This window comes from Globicephala melas, chromosome 5 (genome assembly GCF_963455315.2).
Source record: "Globicephala melas chromosome 5, mGloMel1.2, whole genome shotgun sequence".
NCBI classification, from domain to species: domain Eukaryota; kingdom Metazoa; phylum Chordata; class Mammalia; order Artiodactyla; family Delphinidae; genus Globicephala; species Globicephala melas.
Window position 1 is genome coordinate 113,574,073 of NC_083318.1, and position 17,116 is coordinate 113,591,188.

Sequence of the window (17,116 nt, forward strand, 5' to 3'; positions counted from 1 at the left end):
TATTTGAGCATCTCTGAAATTGAGAGCCATTGTAGAATTGCTGTCAGCCAGGCAATAGTCATGATGAAGTGGCCACTGCCTGCAGACTTTGTCATAACTGTTTTTGTTGTTGTCACGTCGACTGATATTATGTGCAATGTTGGGGAGGTGCATGGTGGGTGTAATTGTTATGTCAAATGTCTTCAACAAGAAGCCCGTTATTCAGCCTTGACATGAAAAGTGACTGCCTGTGCAGAAAGACAGCAGCTGGCCATGAATTTGATTCTAGTTGAAGCCAACGTTCTTTGTGGGAGGGATGACTGCAATTCCTTCTTTTCTTGGAAAGAACAACCAAATGCTTTAGGGGACTAAGAAGGGAAACAATCCTACAGGTCTAGGAGGCTTTGTTACATTTTGTTACTGAGATAAGTGTAGAAGAATTTTCATTACAGGCCAAGCAGTCAATAGGAGGCAAGAGCAAATGCCAAATAACTTGGAAGAGATAAAAGAAATTTCCAGGCAAAGAAGGCTGTGTGGCCCACCCAGGCTTCAAGTAGAGCTGTCACTAAGGTGTTGTATCATAGATTGATTGGAAGTGTATATTCTTTTTCGTATTGCTGCATAAAATGGTGAATCTCTCAATCAATGTCTTAAATTCAAGAAAATATGGTAAAATAAAGGTAGAAAACAGTGTTGAGTGAAGAAAAAAAAAAAAGCACAATGTGAGAGTTGTGAGTTAAGTTTTATTTGGGACCAAATGAAGACTATAGCCTGGGAGACAGCATCTCAGATAGCTCTGAGGAACTGCTCTGACGAGGTAGAGGGGAAGGTCAGAATATATGTGATTTTGGTGAAGGGGGACGTGCAGTCAGGCACACATTTTGGCCGAGGTTTGCTGCTGGTCATGAGGAGCAGATGTCACCGTAAATGATTATAGTGCTTTTCTAGATAAGAGAAGATGCAAGAAATTGAGCTCATAAAATCTTCTCCTGAAATTATTTAACTCTCTGAAGGCCTGTTCTGCTATTTTTTCCCAGAGGACTGAGTGCCTCATTCCTGATCTGCACCCTGAGCTCCTTTCAGGGCATTGAAGGCCAGCGACTGCAGTGGCTAGTGACTTCACTCTTGTAGACAAGCGACCGTTTTTAATTGGCAACAGGAAGGACTTGTCGTCCGTGCTAGCCATGGACACCGTCTCTTCGCCTACCAACTACCCACCTTTTCCAAAATTGCTTCCTATCTCTTCCTGACCACTGAGTCAAATGAAATGAAAGCAAAATGAATAAATGGCATAACTCTTAGGAAACAGTAAATGCTGATGAAGCAGAAAATAGAACCTGAAATTAGTGCTCGGTCATAATATGTAACATAACCACCCAAGCTGCCTGTAAAGCTTTAAAGGAAGAATAAGACGAAAACTCCAGAGAATGTCTTCCCAAGTATTTCGTAGTTTAAAAAGGGCAGTTTTTCAACCCTAAGATTCTTGTAGGGAGCCACAACTGAAGGGTGAGGTGAACTTGGCCTACTGCCTTTACAGGCATGAAAACCCGCTGTTCAAGACAGTGACATATCCATCCCCTGTCACGTGTTATTACTTATAGTACGTACCATGGGACAAATGTTTGTTGTTAGCAGAAGTTTCATGAACAAGTTTTATCACCCATTTTCTGGTCCACACCAATTTAACAACAATTTTCAACAATTTGCCTGCAGGCTAGAAAGCTAAGTTTATGCCAAAGACATTTCTATTTTCGCTGTCATGGCCCTAAATGAACATTTTGTTTTGAAAAGAAACTGGAAAAATACATGCAAGAAGGGGAATGTAATTTATTTTTTGACGTTTTCTAAAATAATTTAAAGCAACTCCAACCAACAAATAGCTGCTTCCTTCAGTTGTCTTTCCAGAAAGTGAGATACTGGCTTTGGTTTGATTGGAAAAGATCTGTTTTTTTTTGGGTTTTTTTTTTTTGTGGTACGCGGGCCTCTCACTGTTGTGGTCTCTCCCGTTGCGGAGCACAGGCTACGGACACGCAGGCTCAGCGGCCATGGCTCACGGGCCCAGCCGCTCTGCAGCATGTGGGATCCTCCCGGACCGGGGCACGAACCCGTGTCTCCTGCATCGGCAGGCAGACTCTCAACCACTGCGCCACCAGGGAAGCCCAAAACATTGTTTTTTTACTCTGCAGAGGTCCACCTGGTTAATGCACATATTTGGGGTGTTGGCTAGTTTTATCTCTGTTCAAAAATCCCCTGAAATGGCCTTGGAAGGTATGAATTCACTTGGGTATTTTGTGTTTCTTACATTTTTAAGCTGTGACATCAACCAAATAAAATTCTAATTGGGATTGGCCTCAACCTATCCCTTTTGGTAAACTCCTTGACTTCTAGTCCTAATTACATCTTTTATTTGTAAAACAGAATGGAAATGACCTTTTATAAAAGTTAACCACACAGACTCCTCTCTTCAGAAGGAAAACCAGAGCTCAAGGTAAAAGTTGACTTTCTGTAGCAAATTTCTGCTTTTACTTTTAAATTGCTGAATGATTTTGCCTTTGGGCTGACATTTTGTCATACCTTTTACAATTTTCTAAAAGTGAGATTTTGATGATTGAGTTTTGAGAGTGTCATAGAAAGCCAATTGAAAATAGCTGCTGTTCATTGCTGGAAATTTTGCCCTTGAATAGAATTAAAGCTGGGAGGTGTCAGAAGCTTAGTTGGGCTGGAACATGTCAACGTAATTTTACTTTGTATGGTGTGTGATACAGAGTAGGCGTGTAATAGATATTTGTTGAATAAACTCTGCAGCATATACATGCACAGATGCCTCTATATGAGCTATACACACTATCTTTCAATAAAATTTGAAATTAAGACATGTCCTACAAGTAAAATATTTATGATTACTCAACAAGTGAACTCAATAATGATAGCCAGGGCTTCCCTGGTGACACAGTGGTTGAGAGTCTGCCTCCCGATGCAGGGGACGCAGGTTCGTGCCCCGGTCCGGGAAGATCCCACATGCCGCAGAGCGGCTGGGCCCGTGAGCCACGGCCGCTGAGCCTGTGCATCCGGAGCCAGTGCTCCACAACGGGAGAGGCCACAACAGTGAGAGGCCCGCATACTGCAAAAAAAAAAAAAAAAAAAAAAAAAAGATAGCCATAATAATGACAATTTTTATTATAAGTTGTAAATGATAATGATAATTAGCTAAGTTCATTTTCCTCGCCAGCTGTTAACTCCAACTCAGATAGTGCCTCCAAGACCTCAGTAAATTGGAGGGAAATGAAAAGTCTCCAGAGTGATCACCAGGTCCAAACTATGCTAGGCCACAGAGAGCTGCATCTTTATCATCTGATAGAACAAGACCAAGAAGGATCTTTTCACTGGTTATACTTGGTTGGGATGAGAAGAGCAAAAAGACAGACCATTTATTTATTCATTCATACATTCCATATATTTATGCAAAAGGGGCAAGTTATATAAAATTTCAGGTGATGGAAGAAAGCCATTTCTACACATACCAGAGCATCCCATTTCAACTATACCTAGAAATTCTCAAGAACTTCTCAGTGAATTAAAATTAATTTGATTTTGGAGGGATTTGGAAAAGTTTAAGAGTACAAATCATATTGATAGGGAGAGTCAGTATGTGGCAAACCAGGTGCCGTACAAGTGTGGTCAGCCAGGAGAGACTAACACCAAGATTGTAAAACTTATTTATTTAGATGTAAATATTCTCATAGCTTGTTTATAGACTGTAATTATTTTTCTTTTCTTTTTGAATTTTATTTTTTTATACAGCAGGTTCTTATTAGTTATCTATTTTATACATATTAGTGTATACATGTCAATCCCAATCTCCCAATTCATCCCACCACCACCACCCCCGCCCCCGCTTCCCCCCTTTGGTGTCCATACGTTTGTTCTCTACATCTATGTCTCTATTTCTGCCTTGCAAACTGGTTCATCTGTACCGTTTTTCTAGATTCCACATATATGCATTAATATATGATATTTTTCTCTTTCTGATTTAGTTCACTCTGTATGACAGTCTCTAGGTCCATCCATGTCTCTACAAATGACCCAATTTTGTTCCTTTTTATGGCTGAGTAATACTCCATTGTATATATGTACCACATCTTTATCCATTCATCTGCTGATGGACATTTAGGTTGCTTCCATGACCCTGCTATTGTAAATAGTGCTGCAATGAACATTGGGGTTCATGTGTCTTTTTGAATTATGGTTTTCTCTGGGTATACGCCCAGTAGTGGGATTGCTGGGTCATATAATGGCTGTATCAATTTACATTCCCACCAACAGTGCAGGAGGGTTCCCTTTTCTCCACACCCTCTCCAGGATTTGTTGTTTGTAGATTTTCTGATGATGCGCATTCTAACCAGTGTGAGGTGATACCTCATTGTAGTTTTGATTTGCATTTCTCTAATAATTAGTGATGTTAAGCAGCTTTTCATGTGCTTCTTGGCCATCTGTATGTCTTCTTTGGAGAAATGTCTATTTAGGTCTTCTGCCCATTTTTTGATTGGGTTTTTTTTTTTGATATTGAGCTGCATGAGCTGTTTATATATTTTGGAGATTAACCCTTTGTCTGTTGATTCATTTGCAAATATGTTCTCCCATTCTGAGGGTTGTCTTTTCATCTTCTTTATAGTTTCCTTTGCTGTGCAAAATCTTTTAAGTTTCATTAGGCCCCATTTGTTTATTTTTGTTTTTATTTCCATTACTCTATGAGGTGGGTCAAAAAAGATCTTGCTGTGATTTATGTCAAAGAGTGTTCTTCCTTTGTTTTCCTCTAAGAGTTTTATAGTGTCCTGTCTTACATTTGGGTCTTTAATCCATTTTGAGTTTATTTTCACGTATGGTGTTAAGGAGTGTTCTAATTTCATTCTTTTACACGTAGCTGTCCAGTTTTCCCAGCACCACTTACTGAAGAGACTGTCTTTTCTGCATTGTATATCCTTGCCTCCTTTGTCATAGATTAGTTGACCATAGGTGTGTGGGTTTATCTCTGGGCTTTCTATCCTGTTCCATTGAACTATATTTCTTTTTTTGTGCCAGTACCATATTGTCTTGATTACTGTAGCTTTGTAGTGTAGTCTGAAGTCAGGGAGTCTGATTCCTCCAGTTCCATTTTTTTCCCTCAAGATTGCTTTGGCTATTCGGAGACTTTTGTGTCTTCATACAAATTTTAAGATTTTTTTTTCTAGTTCTGTAAAAAATGTCATTGGTAATTTGATAGGGATTGCATTGAATCTGTAGATTATTTTGGATAGTATAGTCCTTCTCCCAGTATTGATTCTTCCAATCCAAAAACATGGTATATCTCTCCCTCTGTTTGTGTCGTCTTTGATTTCTTTCTTCAGTGTCTTATGGTTTTCTGAGTACAGGTCTTTTACCTCCTTAGGTAGGTTTATTCCTAGGTATTTTATTCTTTTTGTTGCAGTGGTTAATGGGATTGTTTCCTTAATTTCTCTTTCTGATTTTTCGTTGTTAGAGTATAGGAATGCAAGGGATTTCTGTGCATTAATTTTGTATCCTGCAACTTTACCAAATTCATCAATTAGCTCTAGTAGTTTTCTGGTGGCATCTTTAGGATTATCTATGTATAGTATCATGTCATCTGCAAACAGTGACGGTTTTACTTCTTCTTTTCCAATTTGTATTCCTTTTCTTTTTCTTCTCTGATTGCTGTGGCTAGGACTTCCAAAACTATGTTGAACAAACTCAAAGTAAGTAAACTGTAATTTAAATTGCTAAATTATTAATTTAATATTTGATTCCAAGTCAATGTAAGTATGTTAGATTACAGTAGTTAATACTATGAATAGTTACGACCTCTATCACCGATTTAAATTTTAGGGAATAGACAGTTCTGTATTGGCCCACAGAATGTCAAAAATAATAATAATTGATTTCCACTGTAATTTTATGTTTTTTATTTTATGCATTTATCCATTGGTTTCACCAAAGTGTTGAAGAGGTCCATGGCACAAAGATGATTTTTAAAAAAGGAAACCCTGAAATAACTGAAATAACTTTTAAAAATAAAATGTATGAGGGAGAATGTGTTTTACATGCCTTAGCTTGGTAGAACTTTGAACTGATGGTCAGATCAATGACTGTCCCTTTCAAGACAGCATTGGAAAGGACACATTGATGACCCAAGAGCAACATGAAACAAGTTGGTGTGATTTAAATCTGGATGGGGAGTTATGGGCTTGCTGTCCTGGATGGTACCAAGTGCAGTTCTACAGTAAACTGTAACTGAATTAATTTCCAGGGAAGCTCAAATTTGGACATTAAAGGGAAATGGCAAAAATTACAAAATTTGGCTCCTGGGAAATAAATGTCCTTTGAGGTACAATGACATGGCCCAGTTGATTAATTGGGAGAAAATGGTTTGTTTGTTTATTTGGAGGACTAAATATCTAACTATGACACATATCTACAGTTAGGGATATAAGGAGAGAAAAGAAACAATGTGAATTTTGTATTCTTACTTCGGTGGCTGACCAGATGTTGGACTGTTCACATGTATTGAGCATCCGTATTGCTCAGTAAATGGGCCCGGCATTGTCCTAGCTTTGGGGGAGTCTATAAAAATAAGTGAGACAATTTTAAAAAATGAGTGTATTATTTGGGCACAGAGAAGGATCATTATTTCCTTAGAACATGAATATTTTGTAAAAGGACATTGTTACGACTTTAAACAGTTAATTCTCCTTCTACTAAGATTTCTTATCATCAGGAAACAATTGAATTAACTAGTTTTCCTTTAGTCTAGAAATTCCCAGACTGTTAATATTCTCTGTCATACCAAGCATCAGATGTGAACTCCCTGAAGAGGATAACACATAGAAAAGAGGCCTGGTTGAGTTGGTGAAGTCATCAGATATCTATGAGGCTTGGCCTAGGGGACTAGGAAGGTGGTCTTGACCCAATAGATCTCTCCTAGATTGTCTGAGGTAATTCACTTTATTGAATAGCTCTTCATAAGAGAATCATTGGAATGAGTGAAGCCTCCCTGTTGAGACTGGCCTCAAATGAGGACACACAACTTCTGGTACATCTTCAGAGTACAGCTAAATGCAAGCAGGAATTTTGAAGAAAATTTTATTAACAACTTATGGCTATCTGAAAGAAAATAGAAACAGGAACGGTGATTTGCCTTATAAGGAATAATTCCTGGAGATATCACTGAGATGGCAACATAGAGTCTCCTGAATTCAGGCAAAGAACCTGAATAGACATTTTCCCAAAGAAGACATACAAATGGCCAACAGGTACATGAAAAAGTGCTCAACGTCACTAATCATCAGAGCAACACAAGTCAAAACCACAGTGAGATAAGACCTCACAACTGTTAGAACAGCTATTATCAAAAAGACAAGAAATAAAAGTGTTGGTGTGGACATGGAGAAAAGGGAACCCTTGCACACTGTTGGTGAGAATATAAACTGGTACAGCCACTATAGAAAAAACAGTATAGCAGTTCCTCAAAAGGCTAAAAATAGAACTACCATGTGATCCAGCATTCCACTTGTGGGTATATATCCAAAGGAAATGAAATCATTACCTCAAAGAGATATCTGCACTCCCATGTTAATTGCAGCATTATTCATAATAGTCGAGATATGGAAACAACCTAAGTGTCCATCAACAGATGAAAATGTGAGATATATATGTATAACATTCCATTATATATAATATTTCTATATATATATAGTAATATTATTCATAAGAAAAGGAATATTAAGAAATATTACTCATGAGAAAGAAGGAACATTAGCCATGAGAAAAAAGGAAATCCTGCCATTTGTGACGACATGGATGGACCTTGAGAGTATTATGCTAAGTGAAATAAACCAGACAGAGAAAGATAAATTCTGCATCGTATCACTTATATATGGAATCTGAAAAAAAAAAGTTGAACTCATAGAAATCAAGAATAGAATGGTGATTGCCAGCAGCTGGTGGGGTCAGGGGAATAGGGAGAGGTTGATAAAAGGGTACAAAATTTCAGTTATAAGTTACATAAGATCTGAGGATCTAATGTGTACCATAGTGACTGTAGTTGATAATACTTTATTGTATAAATAAATTTGCTGAGCCAAGAGAGTAGAACTTAAGTGTCCTCACCTGGAAAAAAAAAAAAAAGACAAATGGGTGAAGTGTAAGAGGTGTGTTAATTAACTCGATGAAGGGGACTTTCACAATGTATACATATATCAGATAACTTTGTACACTTTAAATATATTACAATTTTATTTGTCAAATATATGTCAATAAAACTGGGCGGGGGTGGGGCGAGGAATAACTCCTTTCTCTTCAGGTTGTGGGTCTGGCTCCGGATGGCAGAGACCATGCTTCTTCCTCCACCTGGGGGCGCCCTCCAGCACTTTCAGGCCCACTAGGCTCATCGAGGTCCCGACCACAAAAGGAAGCCCAGGGAGAAGAGATATCACTCCATGGACTGTAACCTTCCTGACGCCAGAGATCACACGTGTTTTGCTCACATTCCTTCATTGAACAGTTGTTCATTGAGCGCCCACCCTCTGCCAGATGCTTGGGATACATCGGGAAACCGAAGAGACAAAAGCAAAACAAAAGTTTCATCGAACAACAAACAGACAATCACGAAACATCGTAAGTTTGCTTAGAATGAATTAAGTGCCATGGAAAAAAAATAGAACAGGTTGAGGGAGATGGGAAATGCCGGCAGGGAGTTTGTGTGTTTGGGGTGGGCTGTCATTACAATACAAGATAGAGCAGTCGGGGGAGGCCTCCTAGAGAATGTAAATCTGAGAAAGATTTGAAAGAGGTATGAGAATTAACCATGCAAATATATGCTGGCAGGGAAAGGCAGAGGAAAGAACCAGCACCTAGAGCTTAAGTTCGTAGCTAATTAGAGGAAGGGTGCAGAGGCCAGTGTGTCTTGGGGAGGGGACATGGGATGATGTCAGAGAGGTGACAGGGAGCAAGTGGTCATGGGAGACTTCAAGGCCATAGTAAGGACTTTGGAATTTTCTTGAGTGAAATGTAGAGTCACTGGAAGATTTTGGGCAGAGGTGTGGCCTGATTTGAACATAAATTTTATCAGAATCATTTGGGCCATTGTGCTCAGAATAGACTATAGGGAAGAAAGGGGAAGGCTGAGAAACTGGTGTGCAGAGTGTTATAATACTCCAGTTGGGACAAGTCCACAATTGTCCATCCTACCAGAGTTTTAATGGAGGAGGTGGTAGAAAGGGGTCATGCTCTGGGTATGTTCTGAAGGTAGAGCCAACAGGATTTCTTGCTGGATTGAATGTGGAGTTTGAGAAAAGGGGAGGAATCAGGTCTGTTGAGCAACTGGAAACAGAGTTGCTACCAGCTGACCTTGGGAGCACATGGGGGAGTCAGAATGTGAGACCTTTACTTATGGACACATTGGATTGGAGATGCCTTGCTGAGTGGGTGTTGGATATATGATCTCAAAGAAGCCCAGAACATGCTACTCCAAAATATGCCTCTCTGGCATATTGACTATTTTGAGTTAAAGGCACTTGAAAAACAGCAAATACAAGGAAAACACTCTGATCTTCCTTCTTTTTCTTAAAAGCAGAACATGAAATTCCTATATGAAAGATGTCCTCCTTATACCAAAAGGAAAGTAACACTCTCAACCTCAAGGATGAGAAGCTGAGATGGAGAGAATCCTATACAGACATACTTTGTTAAAATAATTCTTATCTTCCTTCAGCCTCCCCACATAGTTTAGTCATTTTTCCACAATTGCCCCTCTTTGTTCAACCTAATGTAAAAAAGCAAATAGGTTTTGCCATTTCTTTGGGTCTTCATTCCTTATGAAGAACCCCGTGTCGCATAAAATTTCTACTAAATAAATGGGTGTGCTTTTCTCCTGTTGATCTATTTTATGTCAATTTAATTCTCAGGCCCAGTCAAAAGAGGGTAAAGGTACAAGTTTGTCACTCCTACAGCCTCTAGTTTGGGCAACAGTTCAGGCTGGAGAACACTGCCAGGTGTATAGTCAGCACTCAATAAATATTCATTGAATGAAAGAATGAATGAATTTAAGGTTTGTCTTCCAAGGTCCAGTTTTCTGACTGAGGACTTTCCTCTTCCCCAGATAATTACCACAGAAATATTAATTCTCTTTAGTGGAGACATCAGTCTGTTTGACATCACAAGAAAACATTGTCAAAATATAGCAGAGTGAGTCTAGCATACGTACAAAAGTACAAATTTATATATATGTAGATTGGTTGGGTGTAGGTGGGTGTGTTGGTTGGACAGGTGGCTATTATAATTTTTGCAAGGTCATTGAACAAATGGAGATTAGCGTGGAGCTAAGGAAAGTGACATAGGTAGTCTCAAATACATAGGGCATTCTTCTAAATTTTGCCTGGAGTTTCCTTAAAGGGGATTGAGAGACTTACATATCAGTATCATGAAATCAAAGACCTCTTGGAGGCCCTGTAAATTACTGTTTGACCTGAAAATGTTCTCAGTTATTCAGAGAGGGCAGAGGTGAGCATCTAGGTTTTAGATTCTATGATCTAGACTCCCTTCTTTCCCCATTTGCTCCATTTCTTTCTCTAGAAAATTTGTCCTTGTAGGAGGTAGCTTAGCTGTTGGAGGATTGGTCTCAATTGTAGTAATACTGTAGCACAACTTTACTCTTTAAAAATGAAACTTCCCCATCCAGTCAAAAATCATGTAGGTCTTTCATACACAATGCATTTCTATATAAGCAATTAAAACAACATAAAAGAACCACCAACTTGGTGCAGAGTCTTTTTAAACAGACCAACTAGTTTGTTTATAAATGTGGTTTTCTAAGGACATGCTTAGAATTCTTTGCAAATAAATATTTGCGTGATATTTTTGTACAAAGATTAATTTCTCCTGGGATAACATGAGTTTTTAGAAATATTCTGTGCATAGCTTCACACTGCCTTTCAGTGATATTAAGAATTTATAGAAATATTTCTATTAAGTGAAAATTGGTACACTGAACATATTATTTTGGTGAAATTAATTTAAAATGTGGACCATATTTAAACTGGAGTATGCTGTTTTAAATAATTCACCATTCAGATAAAGGAAAACAAAAATACATCTGTATGACAGTAGTTTAGCCATTTTAAGAAATCCATCTCACTAGTGGCTAGGTTACCCTCTTTATGAGATCATAATTTCTAAAGCACAAATATTGAGTTCTACTACCTATCCCTGAGAGTGACTGTACATCTGTGGAATATTTTTTAAAAGATAATCCATCTTTTTCTAAAAAGAAGCACAAAATTGGTTGTTGGACAAGGCTATTTTGTACACAAAATATAATTTTTTTGCCTAACCAGAAAAGGAGATTTGAAAATTTTGCATCCGAATCTCCTTGTTTTTCTTCTGCCCTAACCTATTCTTTTGTTTGTATCATAATGATCATCACTGAATGTGTTTTACTTGGTCTGATGCATATTTATTTTAATTCCCAGACATTCTATTTGTTCTTACATCAGTTATCTTATGAAAAGTGTAGAATATGTGGGTTGATTTTGGCAACAAGAACTCTTACAGCTTTACTACATGTTGAGTTGAATGTTGTCGTGAGGGAAATAAACAAAACTGGAACATGGAGTAGGTAGCAGATCTATATTTATCAAAGTACAGCAACTGAAACAATGAATTCAGGTAGCCGGTGGCTAGATTTGAGCATTAGCATCATTTTAAATGATTATGATTGTGGATTTAACCTACAAAAGTTTTAATTCCTGAAATATACGAATTTGTAAATAAGATCTGGCCTCCTAAGCAGGAAGATGGTATTGCCACACACAGACACAAATAGATCCTAAAGTAAGGTCTGTCCTCTGGCAGAATTTAGTTGAACCCAAACAATATCCTGGCTTGAAGGATGAGCTCAAGAAAGTATGTTTTTAAAAGAAAACCAGGTCCAAGGAATGATTTCTCACCACGAATTAAGCTTCATTAGGCTTAGCTTTCTTCCTAGAACTTGATGAGTGGGTTCCGTATAAACATCCTGATCCCTCCGGGGGCCAGACTTCTTCAGGCTTATCCTTCATTCACTTCAGTCCAATTGGCACGGAGCATCCTTGCCTGCATAGCTCTGGGTTCATGGTAACAAAGCCGGAGTTCTCTGATGACTCCAACTGCTCAAAGAGCAGTTTCTCTATCATCATGCATCTTTCCAGATGATTCTTCTCTCAGCTAGAATGGAGGAAAACTGCCACGAGGAAGGACAAGTTATACTCCTCTCCAACCCCTCCTTCTTTGCTTCTCCTTTCCTTTTTTTGTTCTACTGCAGGTAAGGGTCGAAAGGGACCTGCACTAGGGTGCTCGAGGAGGGGGGAATAAAAGCCTAACATAGGGCTTCCCTGGTGGCGCAGTGGTTGGGAGTCCGCCTGCCGATGCAGGGGACGCGGGTTCATGCCCCGGTCCGGGAGGATCCCGCGTGCCGTGGAGCAGCTGGGCCCGTGAGCCGTGGCCGCTGGGCCTGCGCGTCCGGAGCCTGTGCTCCGCAGCGGGATAGGCCGCAGCAGTGAGAGGCCCGCGTACCGAAAATCCTAACATAAATCCAGAGACACTTCTGTCCCATAAACAACGTGCTATCTGTGTTACTGAGTCCAAGCTTGTACTGCTCACTGCACAACAGGCCAAGATATCGAGAGATGAGTTTTTGGGGCAAGGAATAGTGACTTTATTTGCAAAGCCAGCAGATACAAAAGATGGTGGATTCTTTTTGCGAAGAACCATCTTGCCTGAGTTAGAATCCAGGCTTCTTTTATACTAAAAGGGGAGGGACTAAAGTCAAACACTTCCTAGTTCCGGTCAGCCTCCGCAAGGGCTGTGTTAATTTCTTCCTGCCTGCAGCCATTCACAGGTGGGCCTGGTCAGGGTGTTTCCTGTGTGCTAAACAAAGGTATTTTAGCTCAATGCTCATTACCTGGGAGGCAGGGTTTCCAGAGATGGGCCATCACGTATAATTAAACTTGTAGGCAATATCCCTTTAGTGATTAACTTGTAATAGAATGCAAACGGTTTTCCCTATTACACCTGGAGCTTCATTTCCCTGAAGTGTGTTACTCCAGATGGCAGGTCTCAGCTCCCTACTCCCTGTTTCTAACTTATATCACAGCACATAATGTTTTGAATAGTGTGCTTAATCAGAAAATCTAATGTTTGAAGACATTTGACAAAGGGGCTTTTGCTTGTTTGTTTGAGAGCAGTTTAAAAGACATAAATCATCCCACACACTTCTTTGGTGTTCTGGGCATAGGTACCCAAGGATATTTTAGCAGCCAACTGAGCTGGTAGCATCGAGGTAGACCTACCATTGTGTTAGGGCTTGTGAGATTTCCTAGTTGACAATACCTCTACATTCTTCTTTTAGGTAGTGAAATTATAATCAATTTATTTAAGCTTCGTGTTTTATGGAAAGCAAAAGGCCTGGATGAGTGAGCAGGGTTGGAGGCTTTTCTGGCTAGCTAGGTGAGTTTGAGTCACGAAGGATGGGACAAGCCAGCCAGAGACGCTAGGCATGGCTCTACTCTTACCTGAACAGGGTATTTTCAAGATCAACTGTCCTCAACCAGGACCAACAACCTCTGAGACTTCTGTGCTCCCTGAGCAGAAGTGATGCTGGAAGGGAAGGTTTTCTGGGCTGGGGGCGAATTAGCTGAACTGCCCAAACTCTAGAGCAGTGATGGGGGTGCAGGGAGAGGAAACTGTGGGGGAGAGGTGGGGATTCCCCACTGGTGGTCTGCACCGGCCTCACTTGTTCTGGCCTCATGCTCGACAGCTGGATGAGACAACGAGACGTGGGTGCTGGAGAAACTGGGCAGGGTTATGTTTTGATATGAACCTCCCCTGGACTGGACATCCTGATCCCACCATCACATTCGCAGCAATCTGAGGTCACAAGTTCCTCTCCGAGAGCAGAGTGTACTTGTCAGGGGTAAATGTTCCCTTAAAAATGATCAGAGAGTGGCAATAACATTGTAATCGGGGTACAGAGAATACTTTTCACCTCTGCCAAGTTTTCCTACTACGCTCTTGGAAGTACATGTTCTCATTTTCATGAATTCTCTTGTCTTAGGAGAGTTTAGAATTCTTCCTCTGCAAACAACGCCTTATTGTGTCTGCAGCTTCGAACAACTTTCACCTTTCCAATTGCCAGTGTGGATTGTGAAAGTGAGAGAATTTTGTTGGTTATCCTGCTGTTCTAATCCTGACCTGATCCTGGGTGCGAGTGAGGCCTGCTATGTGCTTTCGGGAGGTGTGTTTTCCAAATTGACACATTTCCCTAAAGTGCGTTTCCCTGGATAAGATAATTACTCTCATCTCTGTAATGACCAATGGTTCAAATACATTGGCAAAGGAAGGAAAATTGTGTAGCTATTAATAGAGATAACTACGTGTCAGATTTTATCTTTTAGAATATCCACTAGCTTAAGGTACTTTATTTTATTTTCTATTTACCTTGTCATTCAGGAAGCTTATTAGATGAAGAAATGAAAGACCCTGAATGGGAGAGCAAATTCCTCCTAACATGGATGCAATAAACCTCAGAGCTGGGATCACATGGTGGCTCGCAGCTCCAGTTTTGCTGTGCATCCTTCCTCTGCCCATTCTTGGTTATGTGACGTTGGACCAGTTCCTTAACTAGTCTTGCTATTAGAAGCAGTGACTGAAGGGGGTGGGCATTATAGAGAAGTAAAAATGCGAAATCAGTACCTGGAGCAGAGTGGTTGCTCAGTACACGTGTGCTGGTTGAATGAAATGACAGACAGGCTAGAGCATCTAAGTCTGGAGGAAGGGCAGTGCTCTGCAGAGGGTAACTAAGTGAAGCTATGCCACGGTGGCAGAGCAGGTTCTGAAGCAAGGCCAGGTGACCTGAAAGCAGAGCAAGCTGGGAGATGCTCCTATTAACAATTGGGGGCAAAAAGAGGCCAAATTCTTCTCTGCATTTATGTAGATGATGTCGATTGTGATATGTCACAAGTATGTAAACATTCCTTTCCCACACTTCCTAATCATCTATACCTGTACTCTCCAACCAACAATAGGGTTTGTGTGGGCAGCAGAGGCCCATATTTAAAAATACATATTATTTGTGGGTTTCTTTTTTACTATAAATAATCTAGGTTTTAAGATAAAATTTGAAATATTATTTTTCATAAAGTAAAGAGACTTGAGTTTCAACTAGATTGCATCTAGTGTACATTTATTTCATCTCTGTTTTGGATGGTCATCGAGAGAGGAAGCTTGAGTTTCGTGTGAGTTTTCCAGGTGCATTTGAGGCTGTTATCCAGAAAATGATGTTGAGAGGAGCAGAAGAAGAAACAGTGTCAGGGGGCGTGGAGTTGGGGGGCGGCGGGAAGAGGATGGAGAGAGTCCTTTTATCCTCCAGACATCTGAGATTTGCTGACAAGGAAAAGATTACATTTGCCTTAAAATGAAGAATGGAAAGGGAAACAGAGTTGTATTTTAGAACCTGATTGTTTTAAAAAATCTGAAATAGGTGAATTCCCTGGCAGTCAAGTGGTTAGGACTTTGTGCTTTCACTGCTGGGCCCCAGGTTTGACCCCTCGTTGGGCAACTAAGATCCCACAAGCCGTGTAGCACAGCCTAAAAAAAAAAAAAAATTAATTAATTAATTTTAAAAAATGAAATAATTAATTTAAAAAATCCGAAATAATGAGATTTGCCAGACTACACAGGGTCAGTAGAAAAGTCACCACCGTAACCATGTCTGACAAGAAATCGAAGGATCTACAGGAAGAGAGTAGAAAGCGTAAGAGTCATGCTGTTTTGACTTTGAGTTAAAGGAAGGAAAAATCCATAACCCAGGTGTGATTCAGGGAGGTGAAAAGCCAGAAGGCATCAGCTAGAACGCTGGCTTCTTTGTAGAGCAGCAGCTTGGCAGGACGAGCTCGTGGTGATGGAGACACACTACCTTGTCTCACCCAGAGAAAGCCTCCAGCTCTGAGCTTAATCATGTTGGCAAGGAAGAATCAGGGAGCTTAAGAGCTTGTAGCTTTGCTGGGCTGTGACTGCACCTACTGGAAGATAAATAACCCCAAAGCTCCCCACCACTCTTTAGCCTCAATAAGGATTATATTTCTCCAGATGGATGGGTATTTTTAAGCCAAAAAATGAGAGTGGGAACCCATCCACTATGGAAAGAGATAAGCTTTGGCCTGCTTAGACAGCTGAAGATCCGGAGAAACTAAATCCCAGGCCAAAATGTCACCCTGAGGAGTTTGAGGGGAAATTCCTAATTACAGGCTGGATGACAGACTGTAACTGATTCCTTCGGCAAATGGAATTACCTGGGACATGGTCCCAAAAAACAATAGACACATTTGTCTTAGGCTTAATATTTTTATCACCTATTACTTGGTCAGCCAAAGGTTTGGCACAATATTAAATGGTTTCGAAAGGGATGTGGCCAAAATAAAGGCAGCGTTTCTTTAGAGATGCAGCCTGGTGTAGCAGGATGAGCATGGCTTTGGGGGCCAAAAATGTGGGATTAAATCTGAAATCGTCATCCTCCTTTGTGATCTTACATAAGTTACTTACTATATCTGATCCTCCGTTTTTGTTTTTTTTTTCATCTGGAGATGTGAAAACCTGCATAATGTTTTGTGGTGAGGATTAAATGAGATACTGCTATGAATGTCCTGGGCTCAGAATAGACATGATAAATGACAGTTCCTAATATGATGTTGTAGGGGTTTGGGACATAATCTGAATCCTGAAATTCTCAGATGTCCTGAAATGACTTATTTTTTCTCTTCTTAGGTATAGAATTGGGAATGGGGACGAGGATGAAGTAATGGGAGAATTATTTTAAAATAAAAATAAAACATCAAAGTTTAAAAATAAAACTTAGAATGTGTTCTCGGTCATCTTCCATTGTTAGGTTGATCTGCTTTAGTGTATCCAACTCTAAAATAGGAATATCATTCCTTACAGTTGTGAATAATTTATAACAGAAGACAGAAGAGTAGCTGGCATTGTGCTTCTCCATGTCACAAGATCCACATTTTCAATGTTCTGTGCTCTTCTATCTTTACCTGTGGCAATCAAA